The sequence below is a fragment of the Oryctolagus cuniculus genome, chromosome 2, assembly GCF_051225735.1.
Source record: "Oryctolagus cuniculus isolate XC-2025 breed Fujian yellow rabbit chromosome 2, ASM5122573v1, whole genome shotgun sequence".
In the NCBI taxonomy this organism is placed as follows: Eukaryota; Metazoa; Chordata; class Mammalia; order Lagomorpha; family Leporidae; genus Oryctolagus; species Oryctolagus cuniculus.
Genome location: NC_142868.1, coordinates 88,923,585 through 88,949,671, shown reverse-complemented (window position 1 = coordinate 88,949,671; position 26,087 = coordinate 88,923,585). Strand labels below are relative to the sequence as shown.

The 26,087-nt window shown below is 44.8% G+C and overlaps 1 long non-coding RNA gene across 1 annotated transcript; it reads left to right on the top strand.

The window, feature by feature from the left end:
• The first annotated feature begins 6,026 nt into the window (after window positions 1-6,026).
• On the top strand, window positions 6,027-24,938 carry LOC108175898 (uncharacterized). The gene is made up of 3 exons (XR_001792560.4): window positions 6,027-6,135; window positions 24,267-24,489; window positions 24,662-24,938. It is a non-coding gene; the product is annotated as an uncharacterized LOC108175898 (long non-coding RNA).
• Window positions 24,939-26,087: the final 1,149 nt, after the last annotated feature.

Here is a 26,087-nt window from a genome sequence, read left to right as displayed (position 1 = left end):
AGAGCCACCTGAGTATATAAATGGAATTGAGGCCATAAGCCGGATGCATGTGCCCCAGCCGCACTCCCCTTAGTGTGTACACTGTGCCCAAGGCACCCATACCGTGTAGGAATGAGGTCTTTTCTACATGGGGTTCCAGAAGACAGCAAATATATCAGCTTGTGCTCAGACCTTTGTGAATTTAAATACCTGCATGTTCATATTCCACCATTTTGCAACCCTTCCTTTGAAAAATCTGGGTAGGAAGAGAAGGAGATGTGTTGGTTCACATGGATTTTCTTTCAGGAATTCTTGTGGTCATTCACAAATGGTTACATGTGGATTATTCGGGTGTAGGCAAATCCAGATTCTTTCAACACCCTGGGTTTGCTGCTACCTTGCAGCCTCTTGGGTATTTCTTCTATAAGGGGTCTGCATGGCCTACCTCACCCTCTGACCCTGAGCTTCACTCACAGGTTGCTTCTCTTGGTCGTGTATTGAAACCTGTAACAGCTTGACTCAGCCCTACATTTGCCATCGCACATTTCCTTAGCCCTGTGACTGGATGTTAGCGTGTTCCTGTCAATCTCCTCCCCTTGGTGCAAACTCCACCTGGAGGAGAGGTCTGTTTGTCACCACTGTATCCACGGCACTTGTGCAGAGCAGGGGTTCAATAGATATCTGTAAGAGGATGAGTTACTTCTCCTCATGGGAATTCTGTAGTGAATGCAAGAAGTCTGCTTAGTGGCTCAAGGTTCTGAAAACAAAAGAGCAACCATGAAGTCCAAAATGTTCCACATTAGAGGGGCAACGTGGAGGGAGATTTGACTTTGCTGTGGACCCCAGGGTTCCTTTATGGCCAGTTTCAGCAGAAGCTGTTGGGTGACTCCAGGTAGCAGAGAGTGCATATCCTCTAGGCTCTGACGCCAAGGGCCCGCTCTGCCAATGCACACTTGAAGCTGAAGGGCCAGCTCTCTTTTCTCCTGGCTTCAAGTGCATTGGCTCCAGGGATCTCAAGGTTTAAATCCAGAAAATGTGAAATCTCTACTTCTCTCACCATGCAGCTGGGCATGCAGATGAAATGATGTGCACAAATGAGGTTTATTTTTGTAAGTCAAAGAGAACTTAGACAGGCGAGGTGTTCTCATCTTGTACCCAGCTCTAACCCAACCACTCACCCCTTTACGCAGGACTTGGTTTGGAAAATCTTGGCCTTAGCCACACTTACCGTGGCCAGGAGGGAATCGAGGAAGTTGCCAGAAAACACGGTGCCTGTGGAGAAGGAAGTGCTGAGATGCAGGTTGGTTTCCTTGAGGCTCCCCTCCAGTCCGCCAAGCTGTTCGATAAAGTGGATGTTGGAAGGATTTTCTGCAAGGCAGAAAGCAGAGAGGAAAGGCGTGGAGTCTTGAGAATACAGAGACATTCACAAAAGGAAGGCCAGAGGTGTCTCCTTTGGGTCTCTATGGGATCTACCCCTGTTTTAGGACATTTTTTTTTCTTTTCCAAGAATCTTCCTTCCCTAAAGACATGCATCCACCTGGTGTCCCTTCATCGTCACAGGGACATTCTCCTACCACAGGCTCAAGTTTCCCCAGACAAGTGTTCTGACTGTCCCTTCTATGTGAAGACGCTTCATACAGTTTGTGGGAAAACCAAATGAAAAGGTGAGTTTATTTTGGTGCCGAAGCTTTTTGAAATTTATGCACAGTTTTTTTAAAGTATACATTCTCCATGATTATAGACTGATTGTATAGTTTATCTCACTTTTGAGGCCGGTGCTATGGCACAATGGGTAAAGCTCCCACCTGCAGTGCGGTTATCCCATAGGGGCACCAGTTCAAGTCCCCACTACTCCACTTCTGATCCAGCTCTCTGCTATGTCCTGGGAAAGCAGTGGAAGATGGCCCAAGTCCTTGTGACCCTGCACCCATGTGGGAGACCAGGAATAAGCACTTCACTCCTTGCTTTAGATCGGTGCAGCTCTGGCCATTGCAGCCATTTGGGGAGTGAACCAGCGGATGGAAGACCTCTCTCTCTCTCTCTCTCTCTCTCTCTCTGGCTCTGGCTCTCGTTCTCTCTCTGTGTAACTCTGATTTTCAAATAAATACATAAATCTTTAAAAAAAAAAGAACACCTTTGAGAGTTGAAGGGTGTACTCTCAATAACTATACTAGGGCAATAGGCACAAATAGGAATCTATGGTCATCCTACTTATAGTCTTTCCCTGCAATATCATGCCATACTATGTTAGCCACTTGATGCTTGGAGTTATCTGAGCCCAGAGTGAGTGAGAGTGGTTCTGTCAATCACCTGGGGATATTGTTACCAGGCAAATTCTGACTCATTCGGCTTCGTCTGGGGTCTGAGAGCCCACTTGCTTGATGCTGCTGACTCATGGTCCACACTGTGAGTAGCAAGTGTTTACAGATCATCCTAACTGAGGCCAGTGCAGAGAGAGCCAAGTTTTCCATTTGTCTTATCTATCTGGCTCCAGGCTACAACTCGCACTCCAATAGGTGGGCTCTGCAAATGAACACAACTGGTCATTGTGGGGAGTGAGATGGAAGGCACTGGCTGCCTGCCTCCCTGGACTATTGCTTCAAAAATATGTGTTCAGATAGAGAACAGCACTGGAAGATAGAGATGCTGTCTGCCTTGCTCCCCTTCAGAGCTAAGAGAATGCGTGCTGATTGCCTGTTACAGAAGATTCTCCTTTCCGAAACTCAGTTCCTTTTCTGTAAACTCTGGGCAAGCTGTCTCTTAGCCCTTCTTCATGTCAGCCTTTGGGAAGTAGCACTTGAGCAACTAGCACCAAATTGAGGATGCTCTGTTACTGTGGGTAATAAAAAAAGTTTTTTTTTTTTTTCTCTCTGACCCCGGGGGCTTCTGTCTTCTGGCCAGCATCCACGAGACTTGTGGTTAACTACTTGATTTTGAAGTAGAATAAAGACGTCAACAGCTCACAGATCTTGACATTGCAGTTCTTGATACTATAGATCAAAACAAATCCACTGGACATACAGCTCAGAAGGCGTTTTCATTAAGAATGGATTATTCCCCAATCCCTTAAATTGTTCCTTAATAAATGTGGGGGGGCCGGCGCCGCGGCTCACTAGGCTAATCCTCCGCCTAGCGGCGCCGGCACACCGGGTTCTAGTCCCGGTCGGGGCGCCGGATTCTGTCCCGGTTGCCCCTCTTCCAGGCCAGCCCTCTGCTGTGGCCCGGGAGTGCAGTGGAGGATGGCCCAGGTGCTTGGGCCCTGCACCCCATGGGAGACCAGGAAAAGCACCTGGTTCCTGGCTCCTGCCACCGGATCGGCGTGGTGCGCCGGCCGCAGCGCGCCAGCCGCGGCGGCCATTGGAGGGTGAACCAACGGCAAAGGAAGACCTTTCTCTCTGTCTCTCTCTCTCACTGTCCACTCTGCCTGTCAAAAAAAAAAAAAAAAAAATCAAAAAAAAAAAAAATAAATGTGGGGGAAGTGACAGACTAGTGGTATTAATGAATCATTTTCTTCCAAGGACAGCTATATGATTTATAAAAAATGAACAAGATGTGACTAATTCCAACCCACCTCTCCTATGCACTCCCACTTTCCTATCCGTGCGTCACCAACCTTCAACATTCATGAAACTCTGTCCGAATCTTGCTGTGTCATCCTACACCAGTGGCCTCTGCTTTTCCAGTCATTTTCCTGCAGGCCCTGGTATGTTCTGTTCCAGAGTGCTGGCAGGCAGGCTAGCAGCTGCCATGTCAGTATGACCCTGTCCAGTCAGTCAAAGAACAAGTAGTTGAGCTAATTGGCAGGTGAACTGTCAGGCAAATTTGACAAAGGCTGCCTGCTGCCAAAAAGTCTTTGGTTGAACTAAGCCTGGAAGCCCCAAGAGAGTGACCAGATGTTCCTCTGAGCCAGGAGGCAGTTAGCTGATCTTCTCCTAACCATTCTAATGAACAGTTTTCTTCTACTTAACATACTGAGTGTATATATGCACCTTAGGAGCTAGACATGGCCCGAAACAGAAGGAAAAAAATACGTATAAATAAAATCTGAAGCTGGAAGCTACAAGGTTGGGAGGCTGTGGCCACGATCCAGGGGTCTAGATGTTCCAAGGTGAATCTGAGGGGCCTCTGCAATAGGACCCAGAGCAACTAACCTGTGGTCCCACCTGCTACACTGTCACCCCAGCTCCTGCAGTGCTGGGATCTGCGGATTCCTCTCCAAGTGTCCATCATTCATTTCCAGGACTGAGCTATCTCTTCATCTAGTTTGATATACGTCCCACTCAGATTTTATGTTCTAAATCATAAAATGTCCATGAAGCATTTTTCTCTATTACAGCATCAAGTCAAATCACACACCTAGGACTAGCTTTGGAGATCATGTTTGAGTTGTTTAGTCTATGCTAAAAAAAAAAAAAAAAAAAGGCAACTCAATGCTGTTCTGTGGTGTCTTCTTTCTCCTCAATTAGTGGCAGTAATGAATCCCCATGGGCCCTTAATGAGCCTCCAACATCCCCCCTCGTGCATATGGGCAGCTTTCCCTGTATTTCCCTACAGAACTTTCAGCTCCTAGAGCCGATGCAGTCTGGGGAAGTTACAAGTTCATAGCGGTTGGCAAAAGAGAACAGCTTGTTCTGTTATTCCTCTTGGGGGGTATTTCCATTTTAGAAGAGCACCACTCAGGGCTGGGATTGAGACAATGCAAGGGAGACACCTAGAACTCAGGATGTAAAGCCCTCCAGAGCCAGCACCTCCTCAAAGCCTGCCCTCCAAGCTTTGCAGCCTTCCTGGCTCTCTTCCTGGTCTTGGCTCTGGCACTGCTGCAGGAAAGGAGGGGGCTTGGCTGAGAGTCCCATGATGGGGCAGATAAATCAGGACGGGGAGATCCTGTCTGTCAATCTTCAGATCAAGTCCCCTCCTGCTGCCCAAGACTGAGCCAACTGCTGGTCTCCCTGCCTCTCCTGGTAACAGGGAAGTAGTCGCCTGACGCCCAGAGCAGCAGGCTGTGCTGGGCAATGCCACTCATAAGGGAAGACCCCAGGATAAGGTCCAGCAATGACCTACAGCTCTCTGGGCTCCATTCTTGTTCTTCTATCCTTTGGATTCTAGAAAGAACCTGACATGAATTACACTTCAAAAAGATTTCTCCCTTGAATTTTGCTCTTGAAACATGACTTACTGAGTTCAGTGAGGACGGGAATTCTTCGGTATTTTGTTTTCCCGTAGTTTTCATTTAAGTCGGTTGCCACTCGATCTGTAGGCAAAACACAAAAATCAAGGAGAAAAGAGATGAGAAGTACACGCACATTGGCTTGCAGGACTTGACAAGGAGGTAGAAGAGCACGTAACTTGTTGCTTTATTTTAGCACTGTTCTCTCATGCCCAAATCCCAAAATCTTTTTTATATTTAGAAAAAAAAAATGTATGCTGGTCATGCCTTCGTCCTTGTTGGGGTTATTTACAGGATCCCTGTGGATCTCAAAATCCAATGATACTCAAGTCCCTTGCAGGAAAAGTGTAGTATTGGCATCTGATACACATCCTCCAACGTACTTTAAATCATCTCCAGGTTTCTTATAACACCTAACTCAACGGAGATGCTAGGTAAACAGTTGATAACGACAAGAAAAAAAAAAAACTCTGTGCATGTTCAGTGCAGATGTAAGTTTTTCCCCAACTATTTTTGGTGGTAGTTGGTTGACTCTGTGATTGTGAAACCCATGGATACAGAGGGCTGACAGTATTTGAACCTCCTCAGAAGCGCCTTTAGTGAAGTGGCAGGGGTGGGTGGGGGGGAGTGGGTGTGTGTGCACACATGTTCGCTAAACGGCACTTCATGTGACGAGCAACGCTGGCCGAGCTCTCTCAGTGGCTACTTGCTGACATCAGCACTAAGAGTTGATTATTCCTGGAGGAGCGGTAGCACTGAGTAACTGCTCTGTCTGGCGGCGTCTCATATTGCATCAATTTGCTTACAGAACTCTTGGGAAACTGACTGAATCGGTGGCAGTGCTCCGGAAGTGCTTTTGGGGGCACTGTAGCTGGCTTCCGGTTCCGGTGTTATCTGACCTCGGGGATCCTCTCTGGCTGCAAGGCCTGCTTATGCCTTTTTTTTTTTTTTTTTTTTGTCTCCTGAGAACTGGCTTCCTCCTGCACTTGGTAAGCCGACTTCTGTCTGGAGTGCCTTGTACCCTTGGAAAGACTGGAATGGGAGGTCCCTGAGCTCAGTTTATAGATGATTCTCCCTCTTGCTTTCACCCACGTGAGAGCTGAGGCACAACCCTGGCCTTAAACAGGGGTTTGTCATGCAGTGACCTGTGTGTGGAACAGCTTCTTAAAGAAGCCTGGCAACAGGGTTTGGGTCTCCTTGCTGCAACACTACAAATGTGGAGGGAGGAGGGCAGTGGGAAACCGGGGTGCCCTTAAAAGACACAAGTGTCTCAGTGTAAGTTGTGCTTTTAAACTGTTGCTTTTAGATTTTGCAGAGGATGTTATGTAACAGGGCAAAAATATCATGAAAGTTCAAAGTCTACTAGCAACTAAGACTATGTTGCTTTGGAAGAAAAGGAGAGTGTCCTTTGTTTGCTAAGCCAGGTAATTGGTAGGGGAAGGGAGAATAGGAAGGGAAGTGAATGGAGGTGAGCGATGTTGGGAAGCCTCTCCAGCAGTAGATAAAGGCAGGATGACAGAGTCCAGAGATGGGGTGAGAGGAACTCAAGGGCGGATTCTTTTTTCCAGAAGGAGTGCTGTGCATTGCAAGATATAACACCTTCCCCGTCTCCCCAAGAAATGCAAAGGTACTTCAAAGAGTTCATGGACAATGTGTATTAAAAAAAAATCCATGCATGGATTTCAATAATATTTTTGCACCAAATAAACATCTTTTAATCCCATTTTCCCATGAGATTTTTGAAGTAGCCTTGTGTTCAGTATAAGAGCCACTTGTTAGTGCTGAGTTGAATATATTTCTAATATCCACCAAAAACCTGAGTCATGGCAATAGGATAAGACCCGAAGCTCCATGTGGAGAGCCCAGAGCATTTGGTTCATGGTTAGAGCCAGCAGTTGCCCCAGGATTTGGTAAAACCTTCAGATTTCAATGAGGAAGCAGAAGCCCAGAGGGCCGAGCAGAGTTGCACAGCTCTTTAACAAGGAGAGATACCGGGTTGCCTAGATATATGGCTCATCAGTAAACCCCGCACTTGGACTTTTTTCCCTTTAAAGACTCAGATTCCCATACTGCGGGAAGCTAGGGAGAACTGAGATTCTACTTTATCCCCTGAACTCCGCAAGATGCCTTACCTGCTTGTGTTCCCTCCAACCATCTTCCCTCTCTTCCTCACTCCTTCCCTCTTTCCCTACTTCCCTGCCCCTTTCCTCCTTCCCACAGACATTTAAAAAGCACCTACTCTACCCTAGGATTGTGGACAGCACCTGCCCATCTATAGTCACAAGGTGCAAAGAAAAAATATTTCCAGATAGTGATAAGTATCCAAGAGGTTCATAAACTTTAGGCAGAGTGGGGAGCAGCTGGCCTGCAGGCAGTATAGGACCTGCAAGATCCTTTGTTCTCATTCTGCCAAGGCAGCCACAGGTGAGACCTGAAATTTAGTAAACAGAGAGCAGGCTAATTCTTAAGTTGATGATTCTGTATGTATAACACAAATGATGTTATAAATATTCAAATGACCCTTGGCAGAAGAAATGCTTCCCACCCCTGCTTTAGGGGCTAAGCACTGAGGAAAGGCAAGTGACTTGAGATAGGATTGAAAGGGAGGTTTCTCAGATCTTGGAAAGGAGTCCTGGGAGATGAGACCGAACCATCCAAGCACAGGGAATCGGATAAGGGAACCAAGGCAGGAAAGAGCCAGTGTACAGAGAAGAATGTAGCAGAAAATCCAAACTCTCTGTTGACCTGCAGTTCTGTGGCTGTCACGTCAGCTCTGTGAATTACTTGTAGTTAGATTACCTTTGAATACAAGGAATTGCAGCTTCACTTCAAGGTCAACATACCTTTTAAATGATGGATGGGGTTTCACACCCTGACTAATACCACATTCAAAGTCCATGCCTTTGCTTTATAGCCCTTCTAAAATGTGTATGTGTGTGTGTGTGGGGGGGTGGGGGTATTAGGGTGCAGAGAGTGGGTTAAGCCACCAATTGCAATGCCAGTACCCCATATGGGTGCCAGTTCAAGTCCCTACTACTCCACTTCTGATCCAGTTCTCTGCTAATGCACCCAGGAAAGCAGCAGAGAATGGCCCAAGTGCTTGGGGCCCTTACAGCCACAGAAACTCTTGGCTCCTGGTTGCAGCCATTTGGGGAGTGAACTAGCAGATGGATGACTCTCTCTCTCTCTCTCTGTAACTCTGCTTTCAAATAAATAAAATAAATCTTCAAAACGCATACATATATTTTATAAAATATTTATTTCTAAATATATATATATTATATTTTAATGTATTTCAAATATTTTACATTCTAAATGTAGTTTAATGTTGATGGAATAAGGACATAAACCTCAGCCATTCTTGCTCATTGCCCAAAAGGTAGATAAACACTGGAATGTACTCCTTGCCCTTGAATCTCAGTTGGGTCTCACACCCTACTGCCTGCATGCTTTTCCAGGTTCCCAAGGCCTCGCCTGGTTCCAGGAATTCCCTTCCACCTGCTGCTCCTAATCCCTACCCCCAGCCCTAGACCTCCTAACATATAAAAAGGCCCAGCCTCTGGGGGTCAGGGCCTTCTGCCAGGAGCTCCATCAGTGTGCAGGCGGGCAGTTGGTAACCCACCTCTAAGAATTTATTTTCTCTGAATAAATTCAGTCTGGCTGTAAATTCGTGCATTGCTTCCTCTCTATTCTGCACCTCTTTTCCTAACATTTATGGTGCCCCGTGTGAGGAGGCACCAATCTGCAACTCTTTTCCTAACAAATATATTTTATATTTTAATGTATTTTAATATTTTATATTATATAGATATGCATTTTAAATATTTATTTTACATATATACTTATGAGGGTACTTTAAAAGGTTCATGGAAATTGGAATAAAAGATACATTTATTTTGGTGTAAAAATTAAAAAGTTATGCACATGAGGGTCTTTCAAAATTTCATGAAAATGTGCATTTTGAAAAAATTGCATAAATTTCAAACTTGTTTTGCAGCAAAATAAGCTTATGTTTTTTTAAAAAATAATTAATTCTGATTCACTTCCCAAGTGCTCACAACAGTTCATATGCTGAGCTTGGTTGAAGTCAGAGGTAAGAACTCAGTCCAGGTCTCCTACACTGGGGACAGGGACCCAACCACTTGAGGCATTATCTGCTGTCCTTATATATGTTTAGCAGGAAGCTGAAACTGGGAGTATAGAATTCTGGCTCTCCAATTGGCAACTAATGTTATGCCAAATGTCTGTCCTCTAAGCTTGTCATTTAATTCCATTTTCTACAAACTATTTGGATTACCTGCTACAAGATCTGACATATTCAGTAAAAGATTGAGATCAGTTTCCCTAAATGGAGAAATCCCTCTACAAGGAAATCACCTTTGACCCTCCCCTTTTCTGGGTTCCAGTTTCCTTTCTAGAAAGAACCTGGAAAATCCAATTTTCATAGTCCAGTGTTTTAACTGAGTACAGATATTTCAGCACTAGCTGAAGGAGCTGCACTACGTATTTGTTTCTGTTACCCATTGATGGATAGCAACTGCATTTCTGCCTGTTACTCCATTCTTCTCTTGTAGAGCAATGGTTAATTTAAGTGTGTGTCAGATCATAGCCTGGGCACATTTTACTAATGTCAATATTTTTGCTACCTAATAGCACACAGTATTATACCTGGAATCTTCCAGCCTGGCAGGGTGCTATTACAAAAGATTGCTTAATTGTAGATTACTACTGTACATTTAAATTTCAGTAGCATATTAAGTTGTCAGACTTAATTACCGTTATATGTTTAGATTATGCCACAGATTATTTAGTTCGGCACCTAGGTTTGCCAACCTGCTCTCCGGGTGACATGACAGGGCAGTAATTAGAGCATTACTGAAAACCTGAAGTTTCCCGGGGAGATGTCCAGGAGGCCTGGTGTTCTTACTGGTCCTTTGGAGAGTCTGCACTCCACTGTCCCCCGTCTCCCAAGCTCCCTTGTGAATCTGTGTGGAATAGCCGTGGTGGTTTCAGCTTGACTTTGTATGAAAGTTTATAAGGGCTATGAAGATGTGCAAAGCCTGCTGATCCCCCAGGGTTCTCACCGGATACACCAGGGCAAAGTCTCAATCCTGGTGCTATTGAAATGGTTTTCCTTTTTGAAGGAGGGAGGGAGAGAGAGAGAGAGAAAGAGAGAGAGAGAGCGAACGAGCGCAAGAGGGAGCGAATCCTAACCATGGGTTCATTCCCCAAATGCCCACAGTGGCCACGGCTGGGCTGAAAACTGAATTCACATCTCCGATGTGGGGGTAGCAGGGACCCAATTAATTGAGCCATCCCTGCTGTCTCCCAGGGTCTGCACTGAGGGGAAGCTAGAATTGGCAGCTGGGGCTAGTGATCAAGCCCAGGGAATCCAATGCAGAACACTGGAGTCTTAATCATTAGAATAAACACCCACCCTGCGTCTGTACTGTGTGCAGCTGTCCTGGGCATGGTAAGAAGTTTAGCAGTGTCTCTCACCTCTACCTGCTAGATATGGCTACAGTCCCCTTACTTGTGTCAACCAACAAGATGGTCAAAGGACCTCAGGTGGCAAAATTGCCCCAGTTGAGAACCACTGATGTACAGAAAGGGGAAGAAGACTGCCTACCTGCTAGTCTTCTTTGGATGCTCAGTGTGGAAGATGTTTTCTAGCTCCTGGAAGAATTCCACAACCCTTTATACTTTCAGTTCTGGGGAGGTATATGCATTTCTGTCTCTCAGGTGGGGTGAAAGAGGAGTATTCACAGCAAGTGGGAAGAAGGATGAAGAGGGCCGGACGGGCTTCTCTGCAGAGTGGGATTTCTGTTTACAAACCCAAGATACATTCCTCTGTTGCCATTGTAATTTCTGTAATGTATGCGCGATGGCCCTTCGCTGTTCATATGTCTCCTTGAAATATACTCAAAATAAGACTTTATTAATGGCTTCATACTGGTTAGGCAGACATGGTGACCTTCACCGGGAGCGGAGGTCATCCAAGCCTCTGTGGACCTATATTCCTTTCACACACAGAGGGATGATCCCATCCACCAGAAAATGGCACCAGGTCTACACAGTACATTGTTCTCTCAACCGTGCCTTCTGTCCTTGGGCAAAATCATCCCTTTGCTTCGTGTTGACTCCAATACTTTGACATTCCATTCTTTCCTCTTCCCCCTTTCCAGCGCTCCCCCACCCCACCCTACCCCTCCTCTCTCTCCTTCAACCAAACCAGTCAATTGCACCTTTCATGGAACTTTACTGGCCTGTGCCAGAGTACCTGACACACTACACAAAACCAACACATTTCCGTTAAATGAAGGAATGCTGAAAAGTGTTAGATACAAAGGAAACTAGAATTAGAATCATAGGTTTCTGTCTCTCTAGCCTATACAGGAGGTGAGGTATAAAAACTAACAGTGGTGGGAAGGACTGCTCACACGCACCATTAACTCCATGGCTTGTGGTGCTGTCAGTTCATCCCAGGATTTTTGTGTGCACATTTTCATTTGTACAGGGATGATTTTCCCTTTAAAGTGGATACTTCTTCTCTGTCCAATTATGGCAAGTTGCAAGCTTGCAACTTAAATGCGTGCACACATAAATCATACATGAATCTGGGCAGTGGCCCTTCTTGCCAAGCTAAGGATTCGTGTGGCAAAACACAACAGCATGTTTGTGGATCCTCCAATTCTTCAGAAAAGGCGGACTCACACCTCTTCAGACTGGCTTTGCACAGCACTTTGTCATCCACGAAGAGTCTTGTTATCTGGTCTGCTTTGCAGAACACCGTGACACCCTAGATACTGAGCTGGGTTTGGTTGCTTAGTGGGGGTGTGTCTAATCCAGCAGCTGGCTTAGCTCACCTACCAGAGATTAGATTATGTCTTTATTCCTTTGTCCCAAGGGCCTGTATTTCCTGCCTGGCAACAGCATCTGGGAGTCACAAAGAGTTCTCTGGGTTTCCTGACTTGACACATGAACGTTTCTGTCCACCACCACAATCACAGACAGCCTTTCATTCTGAACTCTCCAAGTACATGCAGAGTGGCACAGCTGTGGTCAGCAGCAATGCAGTCTGCGGACCAAGGTTGCACCTGACCTTGATATAGAAGATCTGTCATCCTCCAGGGAACTGGAGAGACCTGAGGGATTCCAATCCTGCTCACTTTGGGTTTGGGAATTGAAAATCTGTTTATATACAGAAAATTCTTCACTAATTGTACTTTCACATTAGGTTAGGTGATTGGTAGTCAATTAGAAACAGACTAATATATAAGCCTTTTCCCATTCGGAGGAGAAGAAAAAAATGCAATTTGGTAGTAAGAATTAACCTCGGGCATATTTTGTGGCCGGTGTTCCCCTCTGGAGTCCAGCTCAGTGGCTCATTTACTTCAAGTCAATAGCTGTTTGTTAAGCATCTACTAAGTGATAGTGATTGTGCTACATGCTGCAGAGAATCCAGAGGAGAGACAGACAGGGTGGGCCCCATTCTAAAGAGATTGCTACTTCTCTTTCACCATTTCTTTCTAATCAGAAAATAAAATATGACCTGTTTAGTCTATTGAAGTTACAAGGGACCTTAGAGGCAATCTTCTAAAATACATACATTGAAAGTGCCTTGAAGAGTAAATGAGAATTATAGTTCATCCTCTCATGAAACTAAGAACTATAAACTAAACATTTGTAAGATCCAATGAGAATTGATTAATCATAATACCTGTTATTCATGGTAATGCACTGTGCTCACCTATATTTGATGAGTAACAATAGAAATAATAGTGCTTAGAATTCTGTGACTGTGTTTTCTAAAATAGGAAGACAATACGATGTGCAACTCCATTTACAGGAAGGGTGTGGTTTAGCATTTGACTTAGAATTCCAGAGTACTAACTGTGGGCTATTACAGCATTATAGTCCTGTTACAGGATTGTCAAGAGCCGTCTGGGCTCATAAAGGACATCAGGCTCATCCTCTTTCTCCCCCACAGGTAAAGTACTTTCTAGAAAAGCTAGCCTTTCCTGCTTCCATGCTGCCTGACGTCTTCCTGCCAGGGGTGTTGATCTGACCTGACGTGGCATGGGCACAGGAGCCGATGCGCAGGGATCTGATGTTGAGGGTGGCCATGATGGTCTCCGTGTCTACCAGTGTCTGGCTACTGGACGGCTTGGAGGGGGGGGATAGGATGGCGCACATGGAGCAGTACTCAATGTTGGCCACGTGCAGGTCCGCGGTGTAGAGTGCAGATCCCTAAGGAGAGAAAAACAGGCAGGGGAGGGGTTTGTCAGCTGGGGGGATTTTGTTTCATGGCTCAGGGGTGGTGGCTGAACATTGCGACTTTTTTTGAGCCAAAGGCTTTCCAGGCTTTCCTGGCTTGATTTTTCTAACTTTAGTTAGCTGGTGTCTGACTTGGTTAACCTTATCGTTTGCTCATATCTTAGAGCCAGTGCATCTCCCAGACCCTTTCCTGAGAGCAAGGTAGGAGGAGACCAAGGAGGATGAGCAGTGAGGAGCACAGATCTGTTTAGATGACTCCAGTGGGAGCAGAGAAACTGAGTCTGGCTGACAGTGGCGAGGAGAAAAACTTGCAGAAAAGAGGTCTAAAGAAAAGTGTTGCATCCTCACTCCCTTACCAGCAACCCAGCCAACTTGCCTTCTCTGAGTTAACAGACACTGTGGCAGTTGTGTCTTTTGTTTGTTGAAGAAAAGGGAGAGTTCTGGTCTTACCTTCAGGTCGCTTGGAGGCCTGAGCAATTCCTAACATTTGCTGGCTTCTGGCCATTTTCCTGCCTTCCTTTTTATTGGCTGAAGCACCAGACCCATCATTGCCCATATGATCTCATGAAAAGGCAAATGCTCCCATGGATTTCACTGTGCACATCATGGACTTTCCATCCGGGGAAATGGAGGCACAGGCTGGGCCACAGGTCCATGAGAGCCCAGGAAAATATAACTGCAATTGCAATGCTGCGTGTATATAGAAAGCTCCCATCTTAGTATCTTTTCTGTCACTTATCACATCATAGCACAGACTGGACAATTTGTAATTCAGAAGTCTGATTTATTTCTCACAGCTGCAGAGGTTAGGTTGTCTGAAGTTGAAGGCCACATCTACCAAAGGCCTTCTTGCTGCAAGCTAACAAGGCCAAGGCATCACGTGATGGGAGAGCATGTGCAGGAGACGGTGGGGACAACCTCCCCTTCTCCTCAGGGACCCCCTCCTGTGATAACTCAGCCCTCTCCTGTGACAAGGGCACTGACCCACTTGTGAGGGCAAGGTCCCGTGCCATAATCACCTCGTGGAGGCCCTGCCGTGCAACCCTGTTACCATGACAACTAAGTTTCGACTTGCATTTTGGAGGGGCCATGAAAACCACAGCAGGTACATTTCTCAAAAAGGTCAACCAAAGCCCATCTCTTCATACATCTGACAGAGAATATGTGGTGACGTGTGTTCTGTATGAGATGTCGCCAGAAAAGACGTGAACGTTAGTGGGCGGAGGCATTTGGTTTGACCAGTAAGTGAGATTCAGACTCAGAAATACAGAGCATAAAGCCCCCAAAACATGGTGGTGTGAATACAAACGCAGGACCCATACCACTTAGATTTAGATCCTACAGTTGCCCTGTAATCTTGGACAACATATTTTCTCCGTGTTTGAAGTTCCAAGTCTTTAATACCTACTCTGTTGAGTTATTTGAGGATTACATGAATTCATGCATATCTCCCTATCTGCATATCTGGGTAGATTTATAAAATATCCAGAACAGTTTCTGATCCTCAATATGTACTATGGAATGGCAAGCTGTTATTATTATCATCAGTGCTAGTAGGGGTGGTATCATTAGCATTATAAATATTCACGGTTCTGTGGGGGAGACTTACAGGCATAACATATATCTGGGGAAAGTTCCGGAGAAAGCGCCACTCTCTCTGCATGTAATCCAGAGACCCGATGAACACAATGTCCTTCAGCTCCCTCCGGGTGTAGTTGCTCGCTCGCAAAGGCATCACAAAGTTCTGAAGCCCCATCAAAGCCGAATGGGTGTCTCCAAAGACACATGCGACAATGTGGTTCCGAAACTCGTGCTTTGACTTATCCGTGCGTTTCTAAGGATAAGCGTGTTAGAACGTGGTCACTTTGGTACAGGAGATGATAGCCCTTGCATAACTGTCTTTCCCACCCCCACCTCTTCAAGGTGTCGCCACAGCAGTATTTTCATAACAGAATTTTGCAAATTGCTTATAAAAAAAGAACTTACGCATAAGCGGTGTAAGTGGTACAATCATAACTTTGATCTTTTTGAGTTGTTCCGCCATCTTTTGCTTTTTACTTTTTGGCTTTGTCTTTTATTTGCTTTTTTATTTTTCTAGTAGCCTGGATCAACATCATGACTCAGGGTGTGAAATCATTGAGCCATATGGGGAGAATGTTTGATTTTCTTTTTTTTTTTTTTTTTTTTAATTTTTTATTTATTTTTTATTTATTTTTAACTTTTATATAATGAATATAAATTTCCAAAGTACGCTTTATGGATTACAATGGCTTACCCCCCATACCGTCCCTCCCACCCACAACCCTCCCCTTTCCCACTCCCTCTCCCCTTCCATTCACATCAAGATTCATTTTCGATTATCTTAATATACAGAAGATCAGCTTAGTATACATTAAGTAAGGCTTTCAACAGTTTGCTCCCACACAGAAACATAAAGTGAAAAATAATAGATGATTTTTTTTAATGATGATGAAATCAGATCAGACCTATTGTCATGTTTAATCCCAGTGAGAGTCAAGTTGGGAGTTGATAGTTTCTTTTCTTTTCTTTTTTTTTTTTTTTTTTTTTTTTACAGAGGATCAGTTTAGATTTTCATGACTTATTTTAGCCTTAAGATTCACTAAAAAACTAAGACATTACAAATTCTATTGCTAAACATACGTTTTCTGGCCGGTCCTAAAATTATATTAAGTTATGCAATGTGTTGCAGTATTCAGTGGGTTTCCATGCATTACTTTGAAGTGCAATAAAATGCCCTTTTTGGGGTCAAAAATGGCAACCTAATATGGTTCAACCTGATTCACTGAACTGATTGAATAGACTCTTCAGTCAAGGAAATTCACTGTGTATGCTATACAAAAGAAATAAGAAGGCTATAACAATTCCATTGATCCAAAACATTTGAATATGTCTCATACTAAGCATCTCAATACTAATACATCTCCCTTGTATTTCTAAGCTGCAAGCTATATATGTGAAATATTTAGATTAGGGTTCCCCCATATTCACAGGGCTCATAAAAATAATAAATATAACTTAAGAATGATTTTCCTGTACTAAACTTATTGTAAACCCATGTCTGATTCCTTCGGGGAATGGACCAATGCCATTAGGATGTAGTGAAAAAGAGCACCCAAGTTGCAGTGGGAAGATCTGATTTTGTATTCTTGTTCTGTCCTTCTTTTATGACTGAGCAAATTATTTAACCTCTCTCACTTTCACGCTGTTATGTTTTAAAAGGTTACAAAAACTTAATTTATTGTGAAAAGGCAATAATAAATTGAAAATATTATATACAGCACCCATCATATTCTTGGATTCTACATTTACAGATTGAAGCAACAGAGGATCGAAAATAAGTGAAAACTGACATCGTGTCTGTTCTAAATACATATAGACTTTTCTCCCTTTGCCATTGTTCCCTGATATAGCGTAACATCTATTTCCACTGAACTTACATCCTAATAGGTATTATAAGTAATCTAGACATGATGTAATGTATCCAGGGGAATGCACAGAGAGTGTAAGCCAATATTGCACCCTTTTAGATAGTGGACTTGTGCTTCTGCAGATTTTAGTGTCCTTGGGGAGTTTTGAGACCTGGATAACTATGTTCAACTCATTAGCGGCTGTTCAATAACTTAATCAAGTCTGAATCTTATTGAATTCCTAGCTTTTCAAAGGAGAACCCATGGAAGCTGGTAGAGAAAAAGTGAAATGAACTTAAATCTTGCAAATAAGCATCAGCATCTCCTGCATTCCTAGGGACATAAAGTTTGAGCATACTACTTGTGGGTTTCTGGGGCTTCTGTACGCCAGTTCATGGGTAGGATACATAATGTGCTTCTACAAAACAGGGGTTGGCACAATCCAGCAGGATAAATAAGTAACGTCTGACATCTCAACAATTAAAGTTGATCAAATTAAGCATACCCTGGGAAATATTCGTTTGCTAAGCCAGGGGATCTCCTTGTGAGCGGGAATAAAGATACTTGTCTAGAGAGCTTTCCTAGACAGTGATATGAATCTTAACCAGATCTATTAAAGAATTGTCTCCAGCTAATCCGATTAGCTTTAACTTGAATAATGAAGCCCCTAATGGTATTTAATGTAACGCGCCTGAAATCCAACAACTGTTCTCCTGAGTAGAGCTAAACAATTAAAAACAAGATCTATGGCAGAATGCACTGATGGGCACAGCTAGAGAGGCAATTTCTCCAAGAAACTGGCACAAAATTGCCTCCCAATTAAAAGAGATGGTGCCTTTTGGGAGAAGAGGAGGATGTGCTATTTGTTCAAAGTAACTTAAATCAACTGTTTCCACTTGACCCTTCTGCAGACAAAATCAAGTTCAAAGGCTCTCTGAATTTTGCAATGTAGACGTTCCTCCCACAGGGACGTATTTCCAAACTCTTAGCATTTCTAAAACCAGAAGCTATTACTTAACTTCATGAGCCAGCGGCTGTCCTGAGGTATATCTCACATCAAGCATCATAGGGGAAACATCTATCATAGAGTCCTGTGTCTCTGCCTGATAAATAGGGTCTCACAAAACATCTGCTGGTGCCATTTCTTGGCCTTTTGGATGCCTCCTTATGCACCCAACTTCCCAATCTTTCTGAAGATTTGCCTCCCCTGTGTGGCTTTCTGCTCAACAGATATTTATTTTGTGTACTTTAGCATAAGACAGAGTTGCTAAAATGGTGAATTTCAGTAACCCTTATAGTTTTCCCGTTGATATGACAGCTCTGACAGTTTTGTGCTTCTGATCCAATGATTGATCATCATTTTGCAAAGAAACTGGATCACATTCTGTCAGGACACTGGCACAGAGCCAAACAATGGTGTGTGTGTGTGTGTGTGTGTGCATGTGTGTGTTATAGAAAAACATAAACTACTTTTGCAAAGTGAGAAATGATGATGAGTATTATTAATTATTATTATTATCTACAATTAGCCAGAGATGAGAAAATTACATAGGGTTCACCCAACATGAAAGCAGTCATTGTTATTAGTTGCATTTACCAGCTACTGCTTGCAAAGAAAACCACTGAGATTATACTTGAGTTTTTAAATCGGGCAAAGAGCGTGCATGGGGATCCAGAAAACAGGTGTTGGAGCCTGGATTAGGAGCCCAGGCTTTTGAAATCCCTGTTGCTGCCATTTCAGAGAGCTGAGTTAGTTTATCTCCTCGAGAGAAGAGGCAGGGACAGGACATACCCATGTTGTATGAGGCTGGGAGCACTTAGGAAACACATTCTTGGTTGATGCATTAAATATAAATAGAGCTTTATGGAAAAGCCAGCTTTAACTACAAGAAGAAATCCAAATTTTAAAACCAATAAATTAGGGAAATGTGCATTTACTTTAAAGCAAAGACTAGAAAGCCCTTGGAAACAGTAAGGTTCCCGGGTGCTTTTACATCCGTTAGATTTACTAGCGAAGTTTCAGGAGGGCATGGCTTTGCAAACTGAGTCGGCTAACGGGGTAAGGGAGGCAGGAAGCAGCTGAGGACATCTCTTTGCCTTTTAAACCCCTGCAATGCTGCTCACAAAGTCTCTGTCAAATGCTACACGTATTGCACATCATTCATCCAGCTGGGGAGCTAAGAGTTTTTCCTTCCAAATTCACAGTTGACAAAGAGAAATGGCAGGTGCCCCTGACTAGCTGAAATGCATAATTTAACCCAAGAGGTGCTTTATGTTGTTGTGAGCTTTGGTGAGACATCACCTACCAAAATCACCTTGTCCAGAGGGGTGGCTTTGCACCAGTGGAACATGCCACTGCTGTCGAGCTGCTCAGAGTCCTGGTCCACATCACACAGGAAAGTCCTAGGCAGAGAGAATGCAGAGTTCGTCTGAGAACGGAGGGCTCTGGTGTAGCAAAGCCAAGATGGGGAACTCATCAGAGCCCCGGGCCCATGGCGGAGAACAACAGGAGAATGACTTCCGGCCTGTGAGACTCAGGAATAAATGAGTCTGAATGGGGAGACTGCATCGTGTTGAAGAGTCTTAGCACTTTGAGCTAAACCCATACTGGGCTCTCTTTTCAACCTAGAACATATGTGCCTTGGGTGTACTTATGTCTGCTCTTAACTTTGCTGCTGGTGGGATTCTAGGGTGGAAATCGTGAGCAAGTTTTGGACACCTCCATAGAGAACAGATCAGGCAGTGAGAGAGTAATCATGGATGACATCTCTGTACTTAGCCTATCCCCCCCCCCCCCACACACACACTTCTTCCTTACATATGCTTTGCCTTGGAGTCCCTGTTGGAACATCCTTACTTACTAAATGCACTTTGCATTCTTCACAGCTCCCATCACGGACCTGCGTTTGCATAGCCTTTGCTCCAATCCTCATCTAGGTCTTGGCAAAGCCCTCCATGTGGTCACCCCACACTGCTGTTAGGCACAAGGCTGTTTTGCAATATAGTCAATCACGAAAAATCATTGGATGATCTTTCAAAAAAAAAAAGTCGTGCAAATCCTAAGGAATGCACGTTTGATTTGGGGGCAACATGGGAGGTCCCTCAGAATCAGAGAAAGCTCAGGATTAGAAATGTCATAGATACATGCAGAGAATCCAGGCGGAGGTGGCCAAAGCAACTGCAGAATCTCAGGGTGTCTAACGCAGCTCACCCGCACTGTATTCAGGGATCTTCAAAGAGTTCATGGAAAGTGCGTATTATGAAAAAAACTATGCATGGATTTCTAAATTTGTTTGATCCCAAATAAACTTATCTTTCAATTCCACTTTATTCCATGAACTTTTTGAATTCACCTTGTATTTCACGTGGGTGAACAAGCATCAACTGCACACACCACCTGGTGCTTCTACCATCTTCTGGCCATAACACCTGAGCCAGGTGTCCTCCTATGTCTTTAGGTGGGGTTGAGAGAGCAACTGGACAATCAAGCCCAGACGTTGAATTGCCATTGGCTCAAAGTGACATATAGCATTGCTGCTCATATCTCATTGGGCGGAGCTAGTTGTGTGGCTCCTGCTAACTTTAAGAAGGTTGGGGAACATGGGAAGCAATTGAAATACTGGGTGAGCATTTGTCTCTGCCAGAGACTTTTAATGATACAAGTCAAAGAGCTAACAAATTGTAAAGCCAGCAGTTCAATATAATGCTGAAGTTGAGGTTAGCAGTTCTCACGATAGCCAGTTCTTTCCTTCCTGACTAAACGGATAGTTAGATGGAGCCACGTGACCAATTTGGTTCAGTGAAATATGATTCCAGTGCTGGTGGAGGCAAAGAGGGGCCCCCTGTGACTCCTCAGTCTGTCTCCCAGCCTGGGTACCTGCATGCTTCTGTGCCTGTTTGACCTGTGCCGTGTAGCGTGAACGAGAAACAAACCTTCATGGTGCTAAGCTGCCAAGATTTCATGGAGATTGCCATAGAATAAATGTACCTTCTAACCTTTCCCCCAACAAACATCTTCCGAGGCATATTAGTAACTGGAGAAGTCCTGAGGAAATGTTTTCTTTAGTCCAATAAAGTTGTGGGGGAAATGGCTCCATGTGGAGGTTCACACAGTGCTTTAGGGCATGAAAGGTTCTGAAAAGTCTTGCAATCAAGGCATCTTTTAAGAATTGTACAATCCAGTGTGCCAGAAATGTATCTGGCCACAAAAGCTTTACTTATTTGCCTATATGCTTGCTTATTGTATTTGTTTACATATTTTAAAATATCTGTCACTATCTCCCAGAACTCTTTTAGGAGCATCTTGTGCTATGTCTCCCTTCATGCGTATTCAGCCTTGGCAGCTCATGACAGCTCTCCCCTGGGAGAAATACATCCTATTACTCTTCATGTTGAAAGATCAGGGGTTCCCCCCATGAGTTAAAACACCTTGTTACTCAACACCTGATCTGAAGACTCATTCCTACACAGAGATGAGCAATGTTGATTTCCTCAGTCAACCTCACTTCTACGTGGCTATCTTGATGTCGTATTTTTTTCAGAAGAAAGAAATGACTCAAAGTAAGGTGCAAGTGTCGGACCTAAACTAATGGGTCAGAGAGGACGGAGGCAGAGAAGCCAGGGTAGGTGGAGAAGGACTTGGAAAAGCCAAGAAGGTGATTTCCTCCCAGCAAGGGCCCAGGCCTTGATAGAATCCTTTATCTTCTGCACTCACGACCTGCCTATAAATTTAAGGGATTTAGTGGATTCTAGTCCTTTAACTAGCTGCAAGATGTTGTAACATCCGCCTTGAGGTCAGCTTGACCGAAATGCCTTGTTCACGCTGATTAACATGCCACAGGGTATTTTAAGTACCCATTAATCATGAGTCCCAACCCCGAATTCTAGAGTACCCCTGGCTCTCAACGGCACCAGTCAGGACCAAGGTAATGGCTGTGTGCCAAGCCCAGGGGATGGGGCTCAACAGGGTGCACACCCCCAGTTGGAGCATGGTTTCGACTTTATCAGGATCTGGGGACCTGGCTGTTTTGTTTGTTCATAGAACCCTGTTTGTCTCCATAAGTAAGTAGCTTCCTAGACATCGGTCCCACAGAACTGATGTTAATACTATGAACCCAAAGTTGGTGGTGATTGTCTTTTGTGGACAGTTTGAAAATCATTGGGAAATTGCTGTCTGGCTTCAAGGGGGTGGCCTCCTGCTCTCCTCCCTCAGCACCCAGGCCACAGCTACTGCTCCTCCTCCCCTTCCTGCCACTTCCTTCTGCATGTTCCCCCCACTCCTGCTCCTTCTCCACCCTCCCCACCCCCCAAGAAGAATGAAGAGTCCTTGGTGTGTGATAATTGAGTGCCCCTTTGGCAACTGGAAGGTGATCATCTCTCAAGCACATTTTCATCACTTGACTCCGAATAGCAAATCAATCACTGTACACTCTTGTATCATAATGAAAGCATGATCTATGTATACAAGCTGTCACAGACAACATCTTTCTTCATTCTGATGTTATGGAAAACAGCTATGCCTTAGAGGAAACACCTGTTGGAGACCTGCATGAAAGAGAAGGCTGGGGGAGACCCACTTCATCATAAAGGCATCCATCTGGTGTCCTTGCCAAAGCGAAACCTCATGCAATTTAGATCACCCCTTGACGAGCTCCCTGCTTCCATATGCTTTGCGAATGACACGCTCCCTGCAGAAATATACCTTCCCAAAGAGACTAAGAAATCATCTGTGAGAAGGTTCAGCGCTAGCAGCCCTAGATCGAGGACTCAAGGAATAGAACATCAAGGCTGATGCTGTTGGAGGAAAAGGAGCCATGCAGCACCATCCAGGTTGAAAAAGAAAAGCCATACCCTGACCACGGGTCTCTTGGATGTGTTGGCTATGGGTAGGAGGCTGGCAAGGAGTGTGTGGGAGTTTTCCGGGCTGGTCCAGAGCAGAACATGCTGGGGATGAAGGTGAAGTTGTTCCCTGGTTACAAGACAAGCGGCTTCCTGCCCAGGCAACCGTGTGGTACTTCTGCCTGAGCATCCAGCCGGTATTGGACCTTGAAATGTCCTCAGGGCCAGGTGTCCAGCTTCCATCTTTAGAAATGAACAGGCCAAATGAAAAGAGCTTTGTCAGCTAGTCCATTTGTGGATTGCAGTGTCTCCAGCTTTCTTTTCTGATGACTGCTTTGGTTTGAGCTGCTTCAGAGTGTGTGCAGCCAATGTCTTGTGAGCACACGGTTGAACTTGTCCCAGCTAGGCAGGCACGCTCTCTCTTCCCTGTTTTCTGGAACAATACTGAATGAACATTTGTTCTTCCTTGCTCATAGCAACTCAGCCTGCCTAAAGCCTATCACTTAGGAAAATGCAAGCGATGGGCTGCGTGTCTTTTCCCATGGTGGCACCTGAGAAAGCCAACCATGTAGGAAAACTAAGAGGGCAGAGTAGGTTTCACGGGACCAGGTCAGAGCATGGTTTCCCAGAGTTGACTCAGATAATCCTTGAAGATCACCTGCCAATGGATGAGACCCTTTACTACTCCCAGTGCCTGTTAGAAAGTCTATTCAGCATCCGCAGTTCCTTTTGTTGCTTTTAAGGACCTCGTTTTCAGTTGTGTTCATAAATCCTGGTTTTGGACCTCCAGAAATCTCCTTAAAACTCCACAGGAAGCTTGTAAATTCTGAGCAGAGAGTTTTCTGTCCTGAATATAGAGCTATTAATACTTTCATTTTTTATTTTTTGCTTCAGGACATGAGTTACACAAAAATAACAAGTTTCATAAAATCTTGGCACGAGGAGAAGGCCAAGTTTCTGACCAAGTTTTGGGCAGGAGAGGAGGATGTGTTTGTCCAGGAGTTTCAGTGACCTGCTTGGTTCAGTCTTTGGAAAACCCACTGCAGCAATCTCATAAAAGTGTCCAAAAGGTGGACGGGAACTCTTCAAGCCTAGGAAGCCTTCAATGGTGCTGAGAATTTTGTATTTTGAAGGCAACAGCTGCCTTCTCTCCATTGATTTTGTATAGAATAATAAGGCTTTACAGCTCATAATTGTGTTGAAAATATTTATTGTCTCTTTTGACAACCACTTATTGTGATATGGAGACAAGCAAAAATCACCTAACTTGGGTGTATAAGGGTGGATTGTGTATCAGGGCCTCCCACTCTTTCCTGCTCCATGATATTTCTCTCTCTCTCTCTCTCTCTCTCACACACACACACACTCACACACTCACACACACACACCTGTAAGCCTGCACATATACCACAGTCAGATATTAGAATCTGAGTCTAATCTTCCTGGCCACATCATGACATCATTTTCTGGGTTTAATCTGCTTGTCATTTTTTTCATTACAAGGCTTTATTTTTACCTTGTAGAGAAACTTAAAGTTTAATAAAGCAGACGCCGTTATATAATATTTTTTCCTCCAGGAACCAGCATCTGAGCAAGCTGAGAAAGATCCTGTGATCTCCAAGAAATATTCAGGGCCAGGTGGCCATGGAAGAATCTTGGAGGAAGAGGGCACGGTGCCCTTTGCCTGTTGGAAAGGCCTCTGGCCTCTACCCGTGTTACCAGGAGTGGGAAGCGGGCACCAGGCTCTGTGCTGCCATGCGTCAGCTTCACCAGACATCTCTGAAGATTCTCCTTTACTGGGTAAGATGGAGAAAGCCTACCATCATATCTCTTGGGACATGGTGTATGAAGCTATTGCAAAACGTTGGGGAGGGAGGTGGTGTTGTGACAGAGTGGGTAAAACTGCCACCTGCAACACTGGCATCCCACATGAGTGCCAGCTTGTAACCCAGATGCTCCACTTTCTATCCAGCTCCCTGCTAACGTGCCTGGGAAAAGAGCAGAAGATGGCCCAAGTACTTAGGACCCTGCCAGCCACCTGGGAGACCTGGAAGAAACGTTGGCTCCTGGCTTTGGTCTGGCCCAATGCTGTTTGTTAGAACCAGCAGATGGAAGATCTCTCTCTCTCTCTCTCTCTCTCTCTTTCTCTAACTCTATCTCTCTATCTCTATCTCTGCTCTCCTCTCATTTTAACTCTGCATTTCAAATAAATAATAAATAAAATCTTCAAAGAAAAACTTTGTGGAAAAGAAGAATGAAAAGATAGATTTATTTTGGTGCAAATTTTTTTGAAATCCATGTGTAATTTTTTTTTAAGATTTATTTATTTAGGCCAGCACCGCGGCTCACTTGGCTAATCCTCCGCCTGCGGCGCCGGCACCCCGGGTTCTAGTCCCGGTTGGGGCACCGGATTCTGTCCCAGTTGCTCCTCTTCCAATCTAGCTCTCTGCTGTGGCCCGGGAAGGCAGTGGAGGATGGCCCAAGTCCTTGGGCCCTGCACTCACATGGGAGACCAGGAGGAAGCACCTGGCTCCTGGCTTCGGATCAGCACGGTGCGCCAGCCATAGCGACCATTTGAGGGGTGAACCAACGGAAGGAAGACCTTTCTCTCTGTCTCTCTCTCTCATTGTCTAATTCTGCCTGTCAAAAAAAGAGATTTATTTATTTATTTGAAATGCAGAGTCAGAAAGGGAGAGAGAGAGAGAGAGAGAGAGAACAAGCGTGAGGGAGCGAGCTTCTATCCGCTGGTTCACTCCTCAAATGGCCACAATGACCGGGGCTGAGCCAGGCTAAAGCCAGGAGCCAGGAGCTTCATCTGAATCTCCCACATAGGTGTGGGGCCCAAGTACTTGGACTATCCTCTGCTGCTTTCTTAACCCTTAGGGAGCTGGATCAGAAGTGGTGCAACTGGGACATGAAGCAGTGCCTGTATGGGATGCTGGCATCGCAGACAGTGGCTTCACCCACTCTGCCACACCTCCAGCCCCTGGATTTCTAAACATTTTTTTCCACCAAAATAAACATGTTTTAATTCCACATTCTATGACTTTGCAGTTTGGATGTGGACAGCAGCCAGGTTACCTCTAAAGCACCATGCCCTCTTGGTTGCCATCTGGAAAAACCTTGGGTATCCATGTGGGACAAGGAAATAAGCAATGTGCAACCTGCCAGCCACAGTGACCCATTGTTCTGGCTTGTTTGGGATCGGGGTTTCCGGGGACATGAGATTCTGAGGGCTAAAAACTGGCTGCTTTTGTGCCAAAATGGGGATACTTCTCCCTGCCAATTTGAAAAGCTTCCAGGGCAGGAGGAAGAGGGTGGAAGAAAGAGGAGAGCACTGGAAAATGCTATGCCCACAGGACCTTCTGCTCAATTAGTAGTGGGTTTTGCTCATGGTC